This window comes from Pongo pygmaeus, chromosome 1, assembly GCF_028885625.2.
Source record: "Pongo pygmaeus isolate AG05252 chromosome 1, NHGRI_mPonPyg2-v2.0_pri, whole genome shotgun sequence".
NCBI classification, from domain to species: domain Eukaryota; kingdom Metazoa; phylum Chordata; class Mammalia; order Primates; family Hominidae; genus Pongo; species Pongo pygmaeus.
The window spans coordinates 138,556,435-138,580,225 of NC_072373.2; the positions used below are offsets into that span (position 1 = coordinate 138,556,435).

Sequence of the window (23,791 nt, forward strand, 5' to 3'; positions counted from 1 at the left end):
GGTTTGACAGTTAATGGAAGAGTCAGATTAGAGGCTAGGGAGCAGGCTAGGGGTCTGGAACAGGATGCAAAGTCAAAAGCAGAAACAGGATGTAGCAACGGAATATTCGTAGTAAGTAAGTTACTGGGCAGGGGGCCGGGGGAAGCCTCTTCAGGGGATGGAGGGTGTGTAGAGGATCATGCAATAAAGGCACAGAATTGTGGTAGGTACAGGGATCTCCCCATCACTCCAGACCCATGGGCTCATTAACACTCCCCCCTGCTCACCTAAACACACCCTACCCCGCTTCCAGCAACCACTAATGATTATGATAATAACAAAGGCAACTAGCAGGCAGAACAGACAGTTCAATTATTAGAAAGCTGTCTACGGTGAAAACTGGGGACAGAAAGATAGGCTCTTGAGACCATATTTCTAAATCAGGGCCCAGTTTGGGAGGGAGAGGACCCCAGATCTGTGGCTGCTCAGATTTCCTCTCACCCTCTCCCTAGCCCACCATTTACCATCTATCTCCCTCATAGGATGGGTGAACATAGGTCCAGGTTGCCCAAGTTTAAGCTTGTTCCCAGAGCAGTCATTACTAAAGCAGGGATTCTTACACTTTTGTGTATATACCAATCACCTAGAGATCTTGTTAAAATGCAGACTCCTATTCAGTAGGTCTGGCTGGGTCCTGAGATTCTGCATTTCTTTTTTTTTTTTCTTTGTTTATTTTTATTTATTTATTTATTTATATAAAGTATTTGTTGATCATTCTTGGGTGTTTCTCGGAGAGGGGGATATGGCAGGGTCATAGGATAATAGTGGAGAGAAGGTCAGGAGATAAACACATGAACAAAGGTCTCTGGTTTTCTAGGCAGAGGTCCCTGCGGCCTTCCGCAGTGTTTGTGTCCCTGGGTACTTGAGATTAGGGAGTGGTGATGACTCTTAAAGAGCATGCTGCTTTCAAGCATCTGTTTAACAAAGCACATCTTGCACCGCCCTTAATCCATTTAACCCTGAGTTGACACAGCACATGTTTCAGAGAGCACCGGGCTGGGGGAAAGGCCATAGATCAACAGCATCCCAAGGCAGAAGAATTTCTCCTAGTCAGAACAAAATGGAGTCTCCTATGCCCACCTCTTTCTACACAGACACAGCAACAATCTGATCTCTCCTTCCTTTCCCCACACTTACCCCCCTTCTTTTCAACAAAACCGCCATCGTCCTCATGGCCCGCTCCCAATGGCCGCTGTCTCTTCGGAGCTGTTGGGGTACACCTCCCAGACAGGGCGGCGGGACAGACGCGCTCCTCACTTCCCAGACGGGGCGGCCGGGCAGAGGCGCTCCTCACTTCCCAGACGGGGCGGCCGGGCAGAGGCGCTCCTCACCTCCCAGACGGGGCGGCTGGGCAGAGGCGCTCCTCACTTCCTCCCAGACGGGGTGGCAGCCAGGCAGAGGCGCTCCTCACCTCCCAGACGATGGGCGGCTGGGCAGAGGCTCTCCTCACTTCCCAGAGGGGGCGGCCGGGCAGAGGTGCTCCTCACTTCCTCCCAGATGGGGTGGCGGCCCGGCAGAGGCACTCCTCACCTCCCAGACGGGGCGGCCGGGCAGAGGTGCTCCTCACTTCCCAGACGGGGCAGCCGGGCAGAGGCGCAGATTCTGCATTTCTTAAAAACTCCCAGGTGAGGCTGATGCTGTTTGCTTGAGGACTAGAGTAGCAAAGATCTACCTACCACTGGTCCTCAAATGTAACTATATCAGCATCATCTGGATTGACTCTGGGGTCCCCGACACACACACACACACACACATACACACACACACACACACACGGTGTGCTTCAAGGGGGCTCAGAAAGCCCTGCTCTGAAGTGGCCCCCTTCAAGAACTTCCATCTGCCTTTTCCACCAAATCTTTTTTTTTTTTTTTTTTTGGTTAAGGGAACACAAACAGAAAATCACCGTGTTACCCTTAATGAATACATCTCAGTCTACACACAAGAGAAGGCATCATGGGACCTGGCAGCTCTCAGAGGGTATTGGGAGTGTAGCAGCTCTTCCTGCTCCAAAGAGCCACCCTAGAGTTTTTCCTTCAGACGTCCTGGTGTTTAGTTGTGTGGCATACATAAGGCTTTGTGGCAGTTGGTTAATATACTGTGGGACAAGAACTGAACCAGGCACTGTGTGGGACAGGGAAAGATGCACTCTGTAGCTTTAGGGGATTTGAAATTAAAATATAAGATTTCAGATTCTTTCAAAGCCCGAGCTAAACACATGAAAAAAAAAAAAAATCAAACAGCACACCAGAGTGCTGAAAACAGAAGAACTGCAGTGGATGGGGCTGGAAAAGAAAGGCTTCCAGTTAGAAGTCAATTTCATACCGTGTTTTGCAGGAGCGAATCCAGCGGATTCGTGGAAATGGATGGAGGCTGCTGAGTTGAGAGACTGAGAAGTGGAGGTACCTAGGAAGGTCCTCCCTGAAAATACATCGGGTTGTAAAACCTGGAAAGAAATACCTTCATTTGTCAGGCACTCACAGGGCGCTCTCCTCTGGCAGCTCCCATGTTGAGCGCCCAGGGCAGCGACCAGACCGCGTCCTGTCCTCCTGCACGGGGCCAGCACTGGATGGTCCCGCGACACATCGTGCCTGGAGCTTTAGAGGCCTCCCCAGGAGTGCTACCGCGGTCATTTCTGCCCAGTAGTAAAATAACACCCAATCAGCCAGCCGCCAGCTGCAAACTGTTCCGACCTACTCCTGCCTCCCCGGCTTCATTCCCACCTATACCAAAGTGGCCCCACGCGGGCAGAAGCGAAAGACGGAAATGAGGGGAGGCCAACTACTCGAGATCTGCGCCCGAAGCAGATTTTCCACGCGCTCAGAGCAGGGTCGGGGAAAGGCCCACTTGGGGCTTCTGAGAGAGAAGGGAAGGGCAGGCAAAGGGCTGTCCCCCAAGCAAGACACAGTTGGGTGAACAACTGAGTCTTTGCCTCGTTGACAAAGGAGAATGAGGGACTCGCGCCAGGCTGGCTTGAATTGACTGGAGAAAAGCGACTTCTGTAATTCAGGGCCCTCCGCGTGCGAAGGAAACTTTGGCAAAGCAGAAAGACAGGCATGCAGTCTCCAGGCGGAAAAACGTGAACCGTCGGACATGATGGGCTCCAGGGCCGTGGATGCGGTTGCCCGAGGCCCGAGGGCCGCCCCCCGAAGGCCGGGACTGCCAGGGACGCGCCGTGGGGGTGCTGACTGCCGCTCCGGGCCTCGGGATTCACGCGCTCCGGCAGCACCCGCTCACCACGCTCCCCGCCCACTTCCATGATCACGAGGGGACAAGGCTAGCCAATCCGGGGTGGCCACTGCCCGGCCCTGCGAGGAGTCGAGGAGCACTGGGAAACTGCGCGGTGCCGAGAGGTACAAAGAACAGGTCCTGGGAGGGTAGTAGGAGGGGACTCAGCACAGCCTATGTCAGTTTGTCAACAAGGATTTGCTGAGAAGTCGCACTGTGCTCAGCATAGCGGCACTGCCTACCTAATGGGCTTTGGGGCATAGACAGTGAATAACCTGGCAGTGATAATAGTGTGCTGAAAGAAAGGCCAGCCCCAACAGCCACTACAGGAACCTCAGAAAGGACGGGGCGTCCCTGTTAGTGGCGGATAACTGGATTTTTCATTGTGTTTGTGGCTGGCGCCAAGCCAGAGATCATAATGTAGAACAAATAAATGTGAAGCTTCTTACATCCAAGTGGCCAGGGAAAACCTATACTAATTACATGGTACAAGCCCGCTGTGATCATGTGCTAAATTGGGTGGCAGTCAGAGTACAGCTGTAGAGATATCTCTGATGGCCAGAGTGATCAGGAAAAGCTTTGTGGAAGAGGAAGAACTGGAGTTAGGTGCTGAATGACGGGCAGGATATGGACAAGCAGAGGAAAGTGGAAAGGCGTTCCAGGAGGGAAGGGACAGCATAGCCAAAGCTGGGGGGATGAGCATGGTGGGTTTATGGGGTTTTAGAGGGATTAGCCTGTTTGGAGTGTAGCAGGTGCTCTGAAGAGCATGGGAAAGAAGAGAGCACAGGCAGCTGGAGTGTAGAGATGGGGGCTAATTGCAGAACCCCACAGTGCCTAGGAAGGTCTCAGCTGTCAGGGTCTTCTACTGAAACTCATTCTCAGCTCCTTTTGGGGTTTAGGAAGATCTTTCATGAGAGTTCCAAACATTTTAGTTAATGTTTAATTCCTTCTCACCGAATCCCCATGGAAGGGGCCAAAAAGCAAGTGCTACTCCTCCGGGTACTAAAACTCTGGTGCTGAGGATGAGGCTGCTCCAGAGGGACCTCTGAGAGAGAGAGAGAGATGGTATCTTATGAGTTTCATAAGTCTTTTAGGCAAGAAAGCAGGAGGAGATACTGAAGGGACCCCCTAAGGAAGCAGAAAAGCTTTACCTTCTCCTCTGCAAAAGGCATCAGGATTCCCTTTGAAAACAGAGCAAAGGACAGCGCAGAAAAAGTCAAGAATGTTTGCTCTCACCATTTCAATTTAGCTTTATACAGGAGATCCTAGCCAGTGCAAAAGGGCAAGAAAAGACATTAAAGACATGCAGACTGAAGCAGGAAGAAGTAAAACTCTCCTTATTACAGGTGGCATGATTTTGTATGTAGAAAAGCCTAAGAAATCTATAAAAATATACTAGAACAAATAAGCAAACTTAGTAAGGTTGCAGGATACACTATAACAAACTGTCCAAAAATGAAGTTAAGAAAACAATCCCACTCATAATAGCATAAAAAGAATAAAATACTTAGGAATAATTTTAACAAAAGAAGTGTAAGACCTATGTACTGAAAACCTCAAAACATTGCTGAGAAAAATTTTAAAAAATCTAAACAAATGGAAAGACACACAATGTTCATGGATCGGAAGATTCAATATTGTTAAGATAGTAATTGTCCCCAAATTAAACTATAGTTTCAGCTCAACCCATATCAAAATAGGTTGTTTTTTGTAGGACTTGACAAGCTGATACTAAAATTTATATGAAAATGCAAAGGATCTAGAGAAATCAAAACAACTTTGAAAAAGAACAAAGTTGGAGGATTTAAAAAATAAAGCTACAGTGATCAAAAGAGTGTGGTATTGACTTAAAGGTAGGCATACATCCATAGAACAGAGTATATGCCAGAAATAAACTCTTACATTTGTGGTCTATTGATTTTTGACAAGGGTGTCAAGGTAATTCAATAGTCATCAATAAATGATGCTGGAGCAATGGATATTCCTGTGCAAAAAAAAAAAAAAAAAATTTAACTTACATTCTTACCTCACGACAACCATATGCAAAAATTAACTAAAAATGAATCACAGCCTAAATGTAAGAGTTAAACTATAAAATTCCTAGAAGAAATCTTAGGAGAAACATGGATTAGGGCAAAGATTTCTTAGATGTGATACCAAAAACATGATCCTTAAAAAAATTAATAAATTCAACTTTATCAAAATTTAAAACTTCTGTTTTTCAGAAGATACCATTGAGAAAATGGAAAGGCAAGCCACAGACTTGAATAAAATATTTGCAAATCATATACCTGATAAGGTATTTATATTCAGAAAATATAAAGAATTCAATAAGACAAACTGATTTTTTTAATGAGCAAGACTTGAATATATATTGCACCAAAGCAGACATATGAATGGTGAATAAGCATATAAAAAGATGTTCAACATCATTACTCATTAGAGAAATTCAAATTAAAACTATAATGAACTATTAATACCCACTGACAATATCAAGTGTCAGCAAGGATGTGGCAAAATTGAAACCATAGAATGGTGCAGCTAATTTAGATAATTGTTTGGAAGTTTCTCAAAATGTTAAATAATATTTGCTATATGACCCAGCAATTAAACTCCTAAGTATCTACCCAAGAGAAATGAAGGCACAGATTCACACAAAGACTTATATGCAAATGTTCATAGCCATGTTATACATACTAGCCCAAGCTGGAAATAATCCAAATGTCCTTTAGCTGGTGTATAAACAAAATGTGGTATATTCATACAATGGACTACTACTTGGCAATAAAAAGGAATGAACTACTGATACATGCAGCAATATGGATGAATTTCAAAAACATGCTAAGTAGAAAAAGTCAGATGAAAAATGTTTTGTATAATTTCACTTACGTGAAATTTCTAGAAAAGGCAAAATATAGAAGTATTCTAAAGTTGAATTATTATTATAATTGTGATTATTGTACAAGTGTATAAATTTACTTAAAATCAAACTGTACCCTTATAATAGGTAAATTTTATGGTATATAAATTATACTTCAATAAAGCTGTTAAAACAAAGGACAGAGAGACTGCTAGATAGGTCCTTGGGGAGAGGGTGGGGGGTGTGTGTGTGTTTGTGTGTATGTGTGTGTGTGTGTGTGTGTGGTTACAGGAGGACAGAAAACACCTATGGGAGATAGTAATGAATTTAAGTGCAATGAAAAAACATAGGGGCTCTGGAGCCAGCATGCTAGGTTTGAATCTTGGTTCTACTACTTACTAACTGTACGAACTTGAGACAAATTACTTACCCTCTTCAAGCCTCAGTTTTTCCCTCTGAAATGAGGCTAATGGTAAATCTCAAGGTAGTTGTACCACTAAAAATAATATATATATTGGCTGGGTGCAGTGGCTCATGCCTGTAATCCCAGCACTTTGGGAGACCTAGGTAGGAGGATTGCTTGAGGCCAGGAATTGAAGACCAGCCTGGGCCACATAGCAAGACCCTGACTCTAGAAAAAATAAAAAATTAGCCAGGCATGGTGGCATCTATAGTTCTAGCTATTTGGGATGCTGAGGTGGGAGGATCAGTTCAAAACAGGAGTTTGAGGCTGCAGTGAACTATGATTGCGCCACTGCACTCCAGCCTGGGTGACAAAGCAAGACCTTGTCTCTAAGAAAAAAAAAGAAAAATCAATTAAAAATATAAAAATAATGTATATTGAAGGTAATGTATGGGATGTGAGGGAAAATTCTGAAACCAATTACTTCTACAGAAAATTCAGAGCTTTGTTGTAACTGAAGAATTGTGGGTTCTCTGGGTATATTATAGCAGAATTATAAGCCTCTCACTGAACTGAATAAGCGGACTTATCAGTGAAGAAGGCTGGGACCATGGCCAAAAGCCTTGGTTTCCAGTACTGGTTCTGCCACCATTACACCATGTGACTATAAAAGGGTTCCATATCTAGGGGTTCCTAGATATGTCCCCCTCCCAAAAGGGGCTGTTGGGATGCTTCAGAAGTCAGAGCTTATTACCAACAAAAAATGCCGGGTATAAGCTAATGATGGCACAGAGGACAGGGTGGTGGCTGGGGCCCAGCATGAGAGATCAACATCTCTGCGCCTGTGAACTGGGATATGAGAAGAGTAGCTTAGCAGGGGGCCATGGAAATTTTCACAAACCAAAATTGGCATTTGGAGCTGAGCTGGAAAGTTGTGAACACAGGATGTTGCTGAAAATGGTGCCCGACAGAGCTGCTACCTGAGGTTCTGGCAAGCTTCACCCCCTGCTAGTTGATTGCAGGAGGATGTTGGGTCATCCGGAAATGGGGGTTTGAAATGATCCCACAGGAAGGTGTGAACAAAAACAGAAGCAACAACAAAAAAACAGCCCAGTCAGGTTAGCTGGGGGGATGGTGGGTGTTGGATGGGAGACAAGTGAGTTCTCACTTTCTTCAACACGTTAGAAACTTCTGAGGAGGAGCCCTGCTGGCATTCAAGGATGGCACTGTAAGAGATCCCCATTTATCCCTCCATCCTCCATGAACACCTCCTGGGGGTGGACAGGGAAAGCAGCAGCTTGCCAGGGGGACTCATTTCTGGTTCAGGATGTTGGAAGTCTCCATGTAGCAGTTCATAGTGGACACTGCTATTTTTTTGGATGCCTAGCACACAGTCCCACTTTTTTCTGGTAAGATCACTTGGATTATTTGGGGGGAATTTCTTCTTCCCCATTACATATAGTCTTGGTGGGGCTGTCAATAAGGCATTCTGCCCTCCTTTAGCCAATTAAATTCTCTCTCCTGGACTCTAAATTGAGCTGAGTGATGAGAAAGAATGGAAAAAAACCTTTGGAGAAGACCTAATTCCATGGACCTCACTCAACATTTACTCACTCCTGATCCTGAAATCTCAGCTCTGCCCCAGTTTCTTAACAGTTCTTCCGTTTTGTGAATCCCTGATATCATCCATTAAACTGTTTTGCTTAAGTTAGCTGTGGCCCATTTCTGTTACAAAGAACAAACACAGAACATGACTGTGACACTGCATGGGAGAGTTTTCATGAGGGACTTGCAGAGGGATCGAAGGAGCCTGGCTTCAGGTACCCACTTTCAGTCTTCTGATTTTTCAACTTTCTAGCCATGTGACCACAGGCAAGTTAATATATCCCTCTGAGCCTCAACTTCTGTAAAGTTGAGATATTGTTACTTTGCAGCACTGTCAAGATTAATTTGTCAGGATGTGTTTATTCAATCATTCATGTAATACTTACCCAGCCACCACCATTTGCCTGGAACTCTGGGAGGAACCAGAATAGAGATGTAAATAAGACAGACATTGTATAGTCTCTGTCTCCATGGAGCATACATTCTAACAGGAAGAGAGATATTGAATATGTTTACAACACTGATGATGTTAAAATTGAAGTTCAAGGCACTATGGGAGTGGTTAACAAGAGGACCCAGGAAATCTAGTAGAGGGCCATGTATGGAAAACCCTTAAAAACTGTGACTTCCTTTCCCCCTTCCTTCTCCTGACTGTTTTCTTCTTCATCATACCACTTTACATTTTGCATGCATGTTTTCTTTGCCATTTATGGACCACTCATATCCACTTCTTGTAGTAGAATTAGGATACTCCAAAGAAGTCCTGAATTGGTTCAGTGATTGACATCTGCCTGTTGTGTTTGAAACATAAATTGGAACCTACTCACCCCAATAGATAAGCCAACTTGGTGGGGGTTCCTTGTGTTGGGCATAAGGAAAGAACAAGGTTAAGAGGATGGGGAAAGAATAGAGAAACTTTAATACCTTTAGAATTAATTGTTTCTTAGGTTAACAAGGTTTAGTAAGAGTCAAGATGAAAGAGGTTGCCTGCCTAAACTTGATATTGACAAAACAAGGGTAGGCAATTTCCTTGATCTGCTAGATAGCTCTAGGTACCTTTCTAGCATTACAAAATCTCAGAAATTATTTACAGAATTTTAGCACTAGAAAAGATCTTAGAGAACATTCAGAAAGGGTTTTATTTAGTATGAGGAAATCATGGCTCACTAGAGCTAAGTCTCATCCATGTCCTGAGTGTGTAAACTTGTGACATCTTTAGACCCCAGGCTGGCAGTCAGAATGCCCAGAGTGGTTCCTGTCTCATGTGGACAAATTCTGGTAGATATGCCCCCTGAGAAACAGCCTGTGCTAGCCTTGTGAAGGAACATGGCAAGGACCAGAGGAATGAGGCAATGCACTAGGTATGAGGGAGGGACAAAGACAATAAGATACAAGTCCTTTGAGGTTCTTCTGACAGTTTGGGGAGGCAAGACACATACAATGCCAGATAATCACACAAGCAACATTACACGAGAACTCCTGTTGGACATGGTTGCATCAACATCTCTGAAGCACAACTCATCATTTCTGCCCACTTATCTCTTAAGTTTCCTGTTAGAGATGTCTTCTTCTCAGACACCTGTATCTATTAATAGCAGCACTATCCTACAGTTACAAAGGCTTGAAATATTGAAGTTGGTTTTTATTCCTATCTTTCCCTCAACCCCACATCCAGTATTTACTCGGATCTGTTGATCTGGTCCTTAAAGCTACCCCATCCTGTCCAAAGACATCAAAGTAGTATTCCTAATATACAGCTCTTATATTATTCCTCTGCTCAGAATCCTTCAGGGTATACAGAACATTATTTGCAGAATGAAAACCAAACTCCTTAGTTTAACATTTGTGGTCCCTTACGGTCTAGACTCAGCTTTCATTTCCTCCGTCTAGTGTGCTACTTTCCTACAGGGATGTATTAACCATGTTATTTATTTTTTGTATTTTAATGCTTTGACATCTGGGGCCTTGCAGACCCTGGAGGTGCTGCCCCTTCCAGGGCTAGCCAATTCCTAGAGACTGTAAACAACTTGCCCTTGAGCATACCTTTCAAAGGCAAACCACCCAATCCAGAGCCCATACCTGCAAATACCTTCTCTACTGGGCTGTCATACTTAGGACCATAATCCCCCGCCCTAATCACTCCAGGGCCAGTTACCAGACAACTAAGAGTAGTCCCTATGCCCCTGAACTAGCTGAAATTATTCAAACTAGTCAATCCTTAATCTGCTTAATCTGCCTTGCCCATTCTTTCCCATGGAAACCACCATAAAGGCTCTTGCTCATGTTTTCTCCTTTCCTTCTGCCTCCTGACAGACTCTGGTGCTTCCCCGAGTGGCCCCCTGTGGTGTGGCATGTCCGCTTCTCTTGGCATCTGTGAGTATAACTATCTTTTTGATAACAGTCATCTAGTCTGCTGGCCTTGCTATACCTAAATAATAATAATAAAACCACTAACTACATTTTAAAACAAGAAACCCTATGCTCCAGAGGGGTTCCTTCTGCTTCCTAAACAGGTCCCTGCTTTCCTATGCCCATGTCTTTTCCTGTGCCATTCCTCGTTCCCAGAATAAACTTTCTCTGCTACATCTGCATCTTACAATTCTATCCATCTTTCAATATATTCTTGCTGGCATTGTCTAGAATCTCTGGTAATAATATAGACTTGAAGATGAGAGTGTGAGGTTCAGATTGGTTTGTGACTTATACTATATCACACAGCAAGTTGAAGGTGGCACCAGGCTCGAAGCCCAGCAGGCTTTCTTTGTGCCCCTTCCAATCATTCTATTGGCTTAGGTCAACTGAGTGTGTGTAACAGAAATGGATCTTAGTCAACTTGAGAACAAAAGGGATTTTCCAGAAAGATGCTGGGGCAGCTCAAAGGATTTAAGGAGGAGCAGAAAGACCAGATCTCAGGTGAAGTGGGAACAAGGGCAGCCCTAGTGATAAGCCTTTGAATCTTCCCTCAGGATCCAAGTCTTTACTAGAACTCAGCTCAAACCCACTCCCTTAAGGTTTTAAATATCTGAAAGTGACAATTTGAGGGACCCATCCTGTTAGGTATATCCCCTGGATCAATCAGCTATGGTAGGATGTGTTTGGGAGACAAGGTAGGGTCTCCGAACACTGATGTGATCACTGGGGACCACTACTTTGTATTAAGAGTTTCTCAAAGAAAATGCAACCATTGAGACCTGCCAATTTGAATCCCTTGTAGTCATCTTTCTAATATATTAAATCCTAAGTCCTTCTAAATAAAATGGAGCAGTGGAAGGGTTAGATAAAAACAGCTCCAAAGCAAAGCAACTTTAATAGTTCAATAAATAGTCACTGCATGCTAACTCTGCGCATTCAAAGGACTTGTGCTAGACATTGGGTGGGTAAACGGATGAGGGTGGAATGAGAAAACCGGTAAGAGCTGGCAGCTGCTCAAAGATAAGACAGGCATACAAATCATGACACTGAGAGGCAGGATAAAGGAAATGATGCTCCACAACAGATACAAAGTGCTATAAGGTTTTACAGCATGGAGAGATTCTCTAAAATTTATATCCAGAGGAAAACCAAAAAGCTAAAGTGCAGATTTTCCTTCTTATTGCAACTTCATCATATGCTGGAAAAACTATACATGACTTCACATGCAAAGGAACACAATGTTCTTATTTCCACCTACTGCAGTCCAGCTGCCAATTCAAATGTCTGCCGCCTCTTAATTGTGCAATTAGGGAAGCATTAGGTTCAGTGGACTCAAGTGCCACTGCTAAGCTCCTGCTTGGATGGATTGTATAAACATGGTATCCGGGAAGGAAAAAAGGAATTGCTGGAGGAGTCTTGCCTATGCTTCTATGAAGATTTCAGATGCTGGTTCCATCAGGGAAAAACTTCTGAAAATCTGTGAGCATGGCAAAGAGAAAGTACTCTAGAATTCTTGCTGATAGGGTTAAGGATGGAGTTCTTGGGTGATAACATTGCTATGCAAGGAGAGTTTGCTGCAACATTTTATAACTCAAGAGCTGCTGGCCCAAGGCTATGCTGTTGCAACATATTTAGATCCATCTCACATTGCGGTGATGAGAGTGAGAAGAAGAATTTAAACATCTTAGTCTCACTGGGCTTATTAAAACAACTTTGGTTTATTGAGAGCACCAAGGTGCACCTCATGCCCTCTCAAGGTCAGGGAAGATGAGCTTAGGATATGATGTGGGGGTAGGGGAATAAACTGGCTTCTTCATTGACTACCCAGTGGTTACCAGAGGCACAGGAGGAGGCAGAGGCAAAAAGGCTGTAGAGAAAGGGAAGGCTGGAGAAGCAAGCGGGCAAGGAAATTAAGGAGGGAGGATGGTGTATGTTTGAGAGCAGAGTGAAAGGGAAAGGAAAGACCCTGGAGTTGTTTAACAGTTTTCACCGTTGAAGGTGGGGAGAATGAGTAAAACAGAACCGGTCTCATCTTTAGCAGTAGAGAGTGAGTACAAAATCAGTTGAGTGAAGGAGAAAATGAGCCAGTTAGTTAATACTTCTGTAGGCCCACTAGGCATCAGGCACTGCTGCATTTCCTTCTTGAGAACTTAGGAACAGAGAAGCCTCCAGCATTTGTACTTGGAAAACTTACAAAGATATATCAGACATCTGCTTGTCCTTAATATATACTATAGGCTCACCTAGAATTTAGAATTCTAGATTTTAGTTTTCTTTTAGCCCAGTATTCAGTCTCCACTGTTTGGTCAGAGGGCTTAGACCCCTTTTGTTTAGAGGCTGAACATTCACATACACAGATGGGATGCCCTCAGCCTTAAGGCTATAATCAATATTGGGAGAGTTGGGATGGGCAGCAGTGCACTTAGCTAGGGCCTCATAGTCACTAAAGGCAGGGCCTCAAATATAGACTCCTAACATTTATCTCAAAATGAGGTTGTATTAGGTTGAACTACATGACATTATTGATTTTCTAGGTTAAAAAAATGATTGAATATCAACAATTTCATGTGGCTCAACTTAATACCTAAATTCATTGTAAATTATGTATGTGTTAAAGGTATTAATTTGTTAAATGAAAATATTTAAAAACTATCATTTTCAAAAACCTGCTTTGTCTTTTTTTTTTTTTTTTTTTTTTTGAGACGGAGTTTTGCTCATGTTGCTCAGGCTGGAGTGCCTTGGCACGATCTCCGCTCACTACAACCTCTGCCTTCCGATTTCAAGCGATTCTCCTGCCTCACCTTCCCAAGTAGCTGGGATTACAGGCGCCTGCCACCACGCCCGGCTAATTTTTGTATTTTTAGTAGAGACGGGGTTTCACCATATTGGCCAGGTTTTCTTGAACTCCTGACCTTGTGATCCGCCCGCCTCGGCCTCCCAAAGTGCTGGGATTACAGGCGTGAGCCACCGTGTCCGGCCTGTCATTTAAAAAAAAATAACAGAGCTGGGTATGGTGGCATGTACCTGTAATCCCAGGTACTAGGGAGGCTGAGGCAGGGGGATGAAAATATTTAAAAACTATCATTTTCGAAAACCTGCTTTGTCATTTAAAAAAAAATAACAGAGCTGGGCATAGTGGCATGTACCTGTAATCTCAGGTACTAGGGAGGCTGAGGCAGAGGGATCACCTGAGCCCAGGAGTTTGAATCCAGCCTGGGCAACATAGCAAGACCCTGTCTCTAAAAAAAAATACTTTAAAAAAGAAACGCTGGGATCCGCTCGGCTTCTGCCTGTTGCCCCAAGATGGCAGACACAATGAGCCGGCGCCGCGCTGGTTGCCCATGGGGTGGCTGTGAGGACGAACGGTCGGCGAGGCTCCACAGTCCAGGCGGAAGACCGTCGTCCAAGCAGGAGGAAGAGGAGGAGGCGGCCCAACTGTTGGCCAACATCCCCCTAGCCGCCGGCGCGGCGCCCGCCTCGCGCAGGTTGGCCCTTAGGCAGCCCGCCCGCTCGCCGCCGCCTGGCCGTGCGCCGCCGCTGCCTTCCCCAGACGCAGCCATGAAGCTGACCCGCCGCGTGCTGCTGCGGAGCTTCTGTATCGCCAACGTGTTCCGCGAAAACTCGGACAAGATTAACTGCTTCAATTTCAGCCCTAACAGCGAGGTGATCACCTCGAGCAGCAACGACGACTCCATCGTGCTCTATGACTGCCAGGAGGGCAAACCAAAACCCTGTTCAGTAAGAAATACGGTGTGGCCTCATTAGATACACTCCTGCGGCAAACACGGTTGTTTACAGCTGTAACAAAATAGACGATACTATTCGTTACTTGTCCTTGCATGACGACAAATACATCAGATACTTTCCTGGACATAGCAAAAGGGTGGTGGTCTTGTCCATGTCACCTGTGGATGACACTTTCATTTCTGGGTCTCTTGAATGAGACCATTCGACTCTGGGATCTCCGGTCTCCCAACTGCCAGGGCCTCATGCATATAAAGGGGAAGCCAGTTTGTTCTTTTGATCCAGAAGGGTGAATTTTTGCTGCTGGTGTCAACTCTGAAACGGTCAAACTTTATGACCTTTGTTCTTTTGATAAGGGGCCATTTGCTACCTTTAAGATGCAGTATGATCGAACTTGTGAGTGGACAGCACTTAAAATCAGCAACAGTGGCAAGGTCATCCTCATTTCCACCAACGTCAGCTTCATTCGTCTCATTGGTGCATTCAAAGGAGTGGTGATACACACATTTGGCCGTTATGCCAACAGCAAAGCTGTCACACTGGAGGCTTCATTTACTGCAGACTCTCAGTTTGTTATGGTTGGTTCAGAGGATGGCAAGATCCATTTCTGGAATGGAGAGAGCGGTATAAAAGTAGTTGTGTTGGATGGTAAACACACAGGCCCAATTACCTGTTTGCAATTCAACCCCAAGTTTGTGACTTTTGCCAGCGGGTGTACCAACACGGCCTTCTGGTTGCCCACCATTGATGACTGACCCTGATGCTGCTTGGCTATTTCTGTACCGTGAGGGCCGCCATAGGAAGAAACTCAGAGGGGACTGAGATGATAGTGGGACTGGATCATCTGACTGTGCTGGAGAACATCCTTTTACATGGCCTTCCCATGGATGTGCTGTACATCTGCTCAAAAGAAAATAATTACTTTGCTGAGCATCTTCAAAAGGACTCTTGGTGCAACAGACTCAATTGGAACTCATCTTTTCTAGCTGTCACTGCACCAAGCTCTGCTAGAGGAGTGACCAGACTCCTAACTTGGGTATAGTGGGGCTCTCAAGCATCTTCAATTTGAATGTACATGCTGCTGAGGTGTCAGTGAACTCTTTAGCTCCGCACATCCCTTCTCCTATCCCCCTAAATGTATGGGAAGCCACAGTCCTGGTTTTGAAATGCTGGGGCAGTTCAGTGCCCCTTGCCCTCACACTGCATGTCTTGTTACTGGGTCTCCCTGTGTACTTGTGGCATTATCCACAACCGTCATGTTTCTTAGGTGCCAAACATTTACAGAAATGTTTTCTTATATCTTGGGGTTAGAGAAAGGGACAAATACAGAAGGACCTTGCTTGCAGGAAGCTGTGCAGTTAGTCACTGCAGTTAGTTGTGTGAGGCTAGGTGGTCGGGCAGGCCTCAGGCTGTAAGTGTTGGGTGGGAAAAGGGCCTGAAAGGGAAAGAAGGGGGAGGGTAGCAGGTGAGTTCCTAGGGCTGGAAGGTTTAGCAGCAGCCTGGTGCAGTGCCCTGTCATCAAGACAAACTCACGGTCCTCCTGGATGCCTACCAAGCTTGGTTTGTACAAAAGCAAGGTGGGAGTCTATTTTTGTACATGAGATACATCATCCTTTGCTGTGGGCTAGTATTGTGAAGTGAGTCTGAGTTGTTTACACTGATGCCTTCCCTGCCCGCCACAAATTGTGTATGTAATTTTTAGATGATACCACCCCTTTCCCCAGCTCCCGACCAAGAGCTGGTTCTAGGCCTGCGTTATATGTTATATTTGGCCTTTTTGCATATGATCTTTGATTTCTGTTGTTTGTATTTTAGCACCGTGTATGCACCTTCATTTAAATACATCTGTGTGCATACAGATATGCATACATGTGTGTGCGTATGCATGTATTGCTCTCATCTGTAGTTTCTGAGAGTTCAGCTGAAGCAGATGGAGTCCCGCAGCCCAAGAGACAGACTGCATTCTTGCTAATAGTGTTTGCCACAAGTGTTAGTGAGTCTTCCCTATTAATGTTTTCATTTCGGAAGACTGAATGAAGCAAAGCTTATAGTGTTTGCTGTTTCCATGGCAGCTAAGTGAGGGCCTTGGGATGACTTCCTGTGTTCCTCAAGCCGCACTTTGGGGTCCTCTCTGCAGTATTATCCCCCTTTTTGCTTGGTGGTACTCTGTGCCTGTGGTGTGTGTGATAGTCACTCTTGCATGGCTTTTGTGTCTGGCTTGTGGCATTTGGGGATAGGGTGCTGGAGCCAGAGCATTTTCAGTTCGTTTGAGGCCTCGTTGCCAACGATAGATCACTCCCATTTACCTGATAAGTCTGCTTGCTTGCTGCTTTTCCTCGCTTTCTCTTGGAAGAGGAAGGGACTCTGGTCAGGCCCAGGCTGAGTGAGACGAGCTGCAGCTGGCTGATGGCTCTCTTAGAGCAGAGAGAGTGGTATGTCATTTTACTAAGTTCCTAAACAAACACTTATGCAGGCAATACTCCTTGCAGATCCAGAAACTGAGGCACAGTAAGGTTATGACTTGCTCAAGAATACATAGCTGCTAGGGAGTAAATTAAGGCATCACAACTACTGTTCAGAGGCAGGAATAGGCTGTGAATTGCTAGCACTTTTTTTTTTTAAAGCAATTACTTTTTGACTTGTTCCTTAAACTGAAAGTGCAAGAGGTGTATACCTTTCCCAAATGTAGACTAGAATCTGCAGGATGCCACCCACTGTATAGCTCTGCTTTCCCAGAGAGGATGGACTTTTAGAAACCAAATGATCTTAATTGTTAGTACCCACCCCTGGCTTTTTAGGGTAGAAAGTTCATGACAGAAATAATTGTTAAGAAAGAGTGCTTGGAACCGTGGGTTAACAGGAAAGGGTATATAACTTCACGTATCTGCAACCAGAGCAGCCACCAAGCATGACTTACCCAGCAGCAGGAAAATGATTTGTATTTGAGTTCCTGTGTGTCCCAAACTGAGGCAGCACGTTCTTTGAAAACATGCCACCTCATGGCCTCTATTTTTGGGTCCTGCAGTTGCAAACCTGCCTCCTGAGTTAAGAAAGAAAGGGAAAAAATATAGCTGGAAGTGAGTGGAGATGATGTGGTGGGGGGATAACGCAGAATAAGAGATTTTGAGGGCTGGGGCTGCAAAGATTCTCTCAGCGGAGCCAGAGGTGCTCAAGCTCTCTTGGGGGTGGTTAGGGAGTGGGGCAGCGGCATTTGGCATCCTCTTAGGAGTCACGGCCAAAACCACTGATGTGTATTTGATAGTGACACTGCACTGCTCAGCCAGAGGGGTACTTAAAAAATTATTTCCAGTTGCAATTATAATTACTGCTTATTAAGGAAAATATGGAAATTTTAGAAATAATCAGTTTGCCACCCAAATGCTACCACTGTTAATCTTTTGGTGTTAAATGTTCCCCTACACATTTCTGTGCATAGATTTTTGGTGTGTTTACATAGTCGTTATTCTACTGTCTATACAATTTTATGTCCCTTTTGTGCTTAACATACAAACATTTTTTCCATGTTACAGTCTTAAACAGAAAAAAAATATTGGGATCCAAAAAATGGAAGTGACCCTAGGCCCTTCTTGACTCTGAGAGACTCTGGCTGGAGCCATGTTCTACTTTTTTCCCGGGCCCTTCACAGAGGAGGCCTCAAATATGAACAGCATTTGCTACCTAAGACCCAGAGCAAAAATTAGCCGGGTGTGGTGGTGCATGCCGTAATCCCAGCTACTTGGGAGGCTGAGGCAGGAGAATCACTTGAACCTGGGAGGCGGAGGTTGCAGTGAGCCAAGATTGTGCCATTGCATTCCAGCCTGGGTGATAAGAGTGAAACTCTGTCACAAACAAACAAACAAACAAGCAAACAAAAAGACCCAGAGCATATCTTGTGAAGTGTTCTTGTGTTCAAATCTGAGTATTTTTCTAACTGTTATATTTCAGCCCATTTCTTATAGCTATCCAAATCCATATAGGTTATTCTGTTGCATATTTTTATATCACTATATCTGTTTGGTCACCAGGTGACTGCTCAAAAACATCTATTTTATCTCTTCAAACCTTCTGTGGCCTCCCAAATTCTTGCTCTGCAAGCCATGTTCAACTTCCTACAAAGTTTGACATTAATTCTAAATTCATTCATTGAAAATTCAGGTCAACATAAAACCCACTTAGTGGGCCAGGTGCAGTGGCTCATGCCTATAATCCCAGCACTTTGGAAGGCCAAGGCAGGCGGATCACCTGAGGTCAGAAGTTCGAGACCAGCCTGGCTAACATGGCGAAACCCTGTCTCTACTAAAAATCCAAAAATTAGCTGGGCATGGTGTTGGGCACCTGTAATCCCAGCTACTCGGGAGGCTGAGGCAGGAAAATCGCTTGAACCTGGGAGGCAGAGGTTGCAGTGAGCCGAGATGGTGCGCCATTGCACTCCAGCCAGGGCGAAAGAGTGAGACTCATCTTGAAACGAAAACAAAAACCAAAACCTACTTAGTGTAACTGCTATCAAAAGCCCACCTGGCTGACTCTGAATATGGATGCTGTCATAGCAAAGGAAGCCTGGTATAGGTCCCTGCTACCATTTCTCCTCCTCTGCTTCACTGACCTCCTCAAAAAACAAACAAAAAAATTTTGCTTCACTGTAGTTATACTGTGTGCATATATGTATACTATATGTGTGCTCACTTTTCAACAAATAATGATTGAGGCCTGATTCTGTGCCAGGCACTGGAGATGCAATGGTGCATGAAATAGACCTGATTGTTGTTGTCCTGGCGCTCACAATCTAGTGGTGTTATAGAATAGAGGACTGATAATGTAGTGCTATAAGTGCCACAACAGGAATGATTGGAAGCTACAAAGTATTGGGGGAGCAAAGGCATTTTTTACCATAGGGTTGAATGTCTACTTGTCCCAAGCACTATTCTACATGTCAGAAAAAGAGACACTAAGTAAGAGTAAACCGGGATGCCTGTGTGAGGAGGCAGCATTTGAGCAGGGTACTACTATATGATGAGCAGGGTACTATACAATGAGCAGGATGGGGTGGAGGAAGGATATGGTATCCTGAACTCAGAATGAGAGGTAAAATAAGTCTTCCTAATGGCAGTGATGCTGAACTGAGACCTAAAAGATGAAGAGGAGTTAGCTAGGTGAAGGAAGCTGGGGTTTGGTGGAGAAGTGCTCCAGGCAGAGGAAACAGGAAATGCAAAAGCCCAGAAGAGAAGGAATAGAAAATACAAGAAATTTGTGACTAGAAAAGATGGGGGGGTAATAGGTTATTAGTAGCTCTCCCTTTGTCTGGTAAAATTGTTTTACTTATATAAGAGCCAGTTTATTTTGTATACCTTGTTTTCTCTTTTAGTAGCCTTACTGATACACAAGTCCAAACGTGTTTGGGCAGCTTCCTCACAGAGCATGGCCAAAGGAACTCCTGCCATCTAATGGACAGAGAGATCATGATTTGCAGAAAATTAGCATTACTACAGTGTTAGGCTCACAGTATCTCAAATAACAGCAATTTTCCACTCAATGGTTTAAAAGCCCTTATGTACTAAAACAGGCTAAGGAAGAAATATGTAAGAATATCCTCAGACAATATTCCCCTGTATGGGGAGATGAAAGGAAACCAGGGAAAGAAAGGAAGGAGGGAAGGTTAACAATTAGGTACTTGTGTCAGCATTGTACTTAGTGAGCATACTCTCATTCCTCCAATCAATGAGGTAGGCAACATAAACCCCATTTCCAGATGAGGAAACTGCAACTCACAATACAGGGAAAAGCTGGCCTTAGCTATCTCCTTTATGTTATGCTGCCTCCCATCAGGATTTATTTCTAAATCAACAAATGGTAAGGAGGCATTAAAATGTCGCCCAGTTGTGACATCCATACATTTATATTTAAGACCTCAATGAAAGTGCTTAAGATCCCATTTTGTTCTCAAAAGACATTGGAAGAATCTCTATTTCACTAAATAATATACACATCAGCTGGTGCCCAAAGCAGAGAGAGCCTCCGATACCACATATATTAGAATGGACATATTTTCAAAGCTAAAAACTGGAATGCCTTTCTAACAATTTCATACTACTTCTAGTTGAGAGAGACATTCTTAAAAATGCGATTTGGATGCAGAAACATTGGCATTCTCAGAACACATCGAGTTTTTGGGATTGAAGCCGTCTCAGAAAAATCCAGATTAATAGGGTTCCACATGTATGAAGATGAATCGCATTAGCAAAGCATAATCAAATGTGTATATTATGCTTTCCCATAGTATTTTATACATACAAGACCTTAAAACAAATTGATTTTTTAAATTGTTATGGTGCTTGGTACACATTAGGAGCTAAAAACATGACTATAATAGAGAATTGTAAAATTTTTGCTTACCCACCTCTTATACAAGGTTGTAAAAAGTTGTTAGCGATTAAATGTCCACCAGCTGTTCTGTCTTCACTGCGGTCAAAGCGATGGGAATGGAGCACCAGCAAATTGGAGTGGAGAGAAATTAGAACTAAGATGGATGGGATGGGGGTTGCGGGGCTGAGAAGCCTTAGGACAGATGACCAAGGGAAAAACAGTATAATCCTTTAGATGTTTTAAGAATGACAGGAGCTGTCCTTAGAATGGGATTATCCTGGTGGAGCTTGGAAAACCCCATGGTGTCAGATTCCTGGTCAACTCCCCAGTTTTGACTGAAGACCCGAGTTTCTAAATGCAGCAATGGAAAATGTGGGGGGATATATAATACAGTCTCTACTTTCAAGAAGCTTATAAACTGTGTATAGGGAATCAAGGAAATGATCATTTGGACTGATCAGTGAAGGCTTTGTAGAGGGAAGTGGGATACATAGATTAGAGGGAAAGGCATTCCAGGTAATGGCAACTACAAAATCCAAAGGCGCCTTTGGGGCCACTCTGAATCTAAAGCATGGCATTAGAATCTTGGCTTCATTTAATTACATTTTGTGGGGAAGTTGGGTGGTCTACTGTTAAGAGATTATGTAAGAGGAATGAGGCATTTCATTTTTCTTACCATTTGGTGTCACTCTCAATCAAATAAATTGTACTAAACTTAGGAAAATAAGCCCCCTTGTTAAAAGAGCTTTTGGCTTTTGTCAAGAAAGCAAATTAATTTTTTTAAACATAAAAGTGATAGTGAGATTCCTTTTTATGAGGAGTACACATGTGGTATGACCATTTACCTATGGAGTTTCAAAATAAAAAATTAAAATGACAGAAAGGACACTCACAGAACACCAGGCATTCATTTCACAAACTACGGGGAAAAGTATATTTTAAAGATACATTGCTAATACTTGCCTAAAGATTACTCTTACACATACACAGTGTGACTGTTTTTTGTTTTTGTAAATCAGAGCTTTGAGTATAGAGAGACAATGGCAACACACCAGAATAAATAAATTTCTACCAGGTAAAAAAGCATGAAGATGAGTGTCTAGAGAGATTTGGAGGTGGCTGGGTTCCCCTGGCCCTGCTCCTTTTTCTTAAGGACAGAGCTAAAATAACAACGTGAGGCTACAGATCATCTGTTTCTTATTTACTTTCTTGGTCTTGTCCTAGCTAAAGTCATTTCTAGATCATGTGCTACAGTCTTCAGAGAAGTTATGGAAGGAATTTACACAAAGGGCAAATACATAATTGAATACATGTATAAAAACACATCAATAGAATGTGGATAAAGAACATAGGCAAAAATTCTGATTAGAAGGAAATCAATGGATCTTTCATTTTCTGATTTGTACTACTCACTCCACAGCTGACAGTGTTCAATTTCTTCAGGATGTCTGTCAGAAGCCCATTCCTTGATCCATCTTCTTGGTTACCTGCTGGAGTAACACTGGCATTCTCTAAATCTGGAACTAGAGATGTATCTATGTATTTATTCCCTATTTTCCTTCATATGTTAAGTTTTCTAGTGCTAAGCCTGTTATTTTCCTTAAAGAATTGCTTCAGTAGGGTCCAAGATGGAATCAGCTAATGGCTAACACGTGATGTGTTAAATTCGGGTAATTTTGCACATGGTTTATGCTTAAATAGAAATTCTAAACCATTTACGTCTGTTTTCTGGTCATCGTTCTTGCTTTGTAAAAGCTATGCGTATGCTCTCCAAATAAGTTTTTATTTTGCCCATTTTGAACTCTTCCATATATTAATTTTTTAAAGCACTCAAAACAGAGATCGAGAACAATTGTGTCCTTTTAGTTCATTGTCTTCTACAGAGGAAAAAATCAGGTCAGATTAAGCTCTTGAACTGTTGCAATTACTTTTGTTTTCCAAACTTCAGTTTTTTAATTTTCTCTTTTAATTTGCAATCACTTTCCTAAGATCATGCCTTTTTACTTTAGATAGCTAAAACATCGTTTACTAAATATTTGCCTTAGCACTGACCTTTGTGGTTACTTTGTTGAAAACTGTGCTGTAACTTGACACAATATTAATGACTTCTGATTACTTATCTGGTACACGTTTGGTAATATCTACCTTTCAAGAAAGGAACACAGTTCAGACACATAATTTGACAAAATTAGGAAACAGCAACATCAGTTCTTCGAACATAGGAAAAAATCTGACAGAGTTGACATTTCTGTCTGGTGTTAGATAGTGTTCTTTAAAGACCACAGACAACATGCACAAATGTAGGCGGAAACAATACATCTGCAGATACTGGCAGACAGCATTACCCGCCAAATTTGGCCAGTTTGTTAAGATAAATAACTTTTCAGTGACGTGCAGGGCTGAAATTACATAAACAACACAAATTACTAAGACCTAAGCCTACGAGTTTTGTGGGTTTCAAGATTTTATGCAATCAATATTCTGACATCTGTAACACCATTTTGTCCCTGAAATGCTGATGCCAGGAAGAGTAAGATATTAACGTTTTACTTGATGACTTGTTCATTATCTTGAAATAAACTATGATTAATTCTTTGGAATAACCATTATTGAGCCACATATTTAGGTCATTAAGACAACTATAATCATCTCCTTATAAGGAAGTTTCATTAAAAATGCCAGAGAGCTCAGCCTGTTTCAAAAACCAATACTTGTAGCTTGTTATATTAATAGTTCTAAATGTCTAAGGCTTTTTAAATGAAAATACCCTTAAGTTTTATCGAGCCTGAGCACTAGGAATTTTTAAAAACTGACAGTGAAAAATAGCTGATTAAGAGGAAATGGCATTAACTAGTTACCTTCTTAGTCTATCCTTAGAAATGACTATTCTGCCTAATTCAAGTATTTTAGAGACATTTCCCATTATTTAAAATGGTCTTCAGAAGGCTTAAAAACCTAAAGAATATGCATATAGAAGCTCCCTGCCAATTCTGATTTAGCACATTGGGAATATTTGTCCAAAATTGAGGCAATATTCTTCAGTGGGACTGAAATTCCCTGAGAACTAATTTGTAACACTGGATATCTTTAAAAACACTAGCTCCCTTTTACTTCCCCCTCAATATCAACCAAGTTCTTTGCCA

At 43.2% G+C, this 23,791-nt stretch overlaps 1 pseudogene; it reads left to right on the forward strand.

Moving 5' to 3' along the window:
• The first annotated feature begins 14,102 nt into the window (after nt 1-14,102).
• LOC129034936 (WD repeat-containing protein 82-like) lies at nt 14,103-15,637 on the forward strand (annotated as a pseudogene).
• The last annotated feature ends 8,154 nt before the right edge of the window (nt 15,638-23,791 follow it).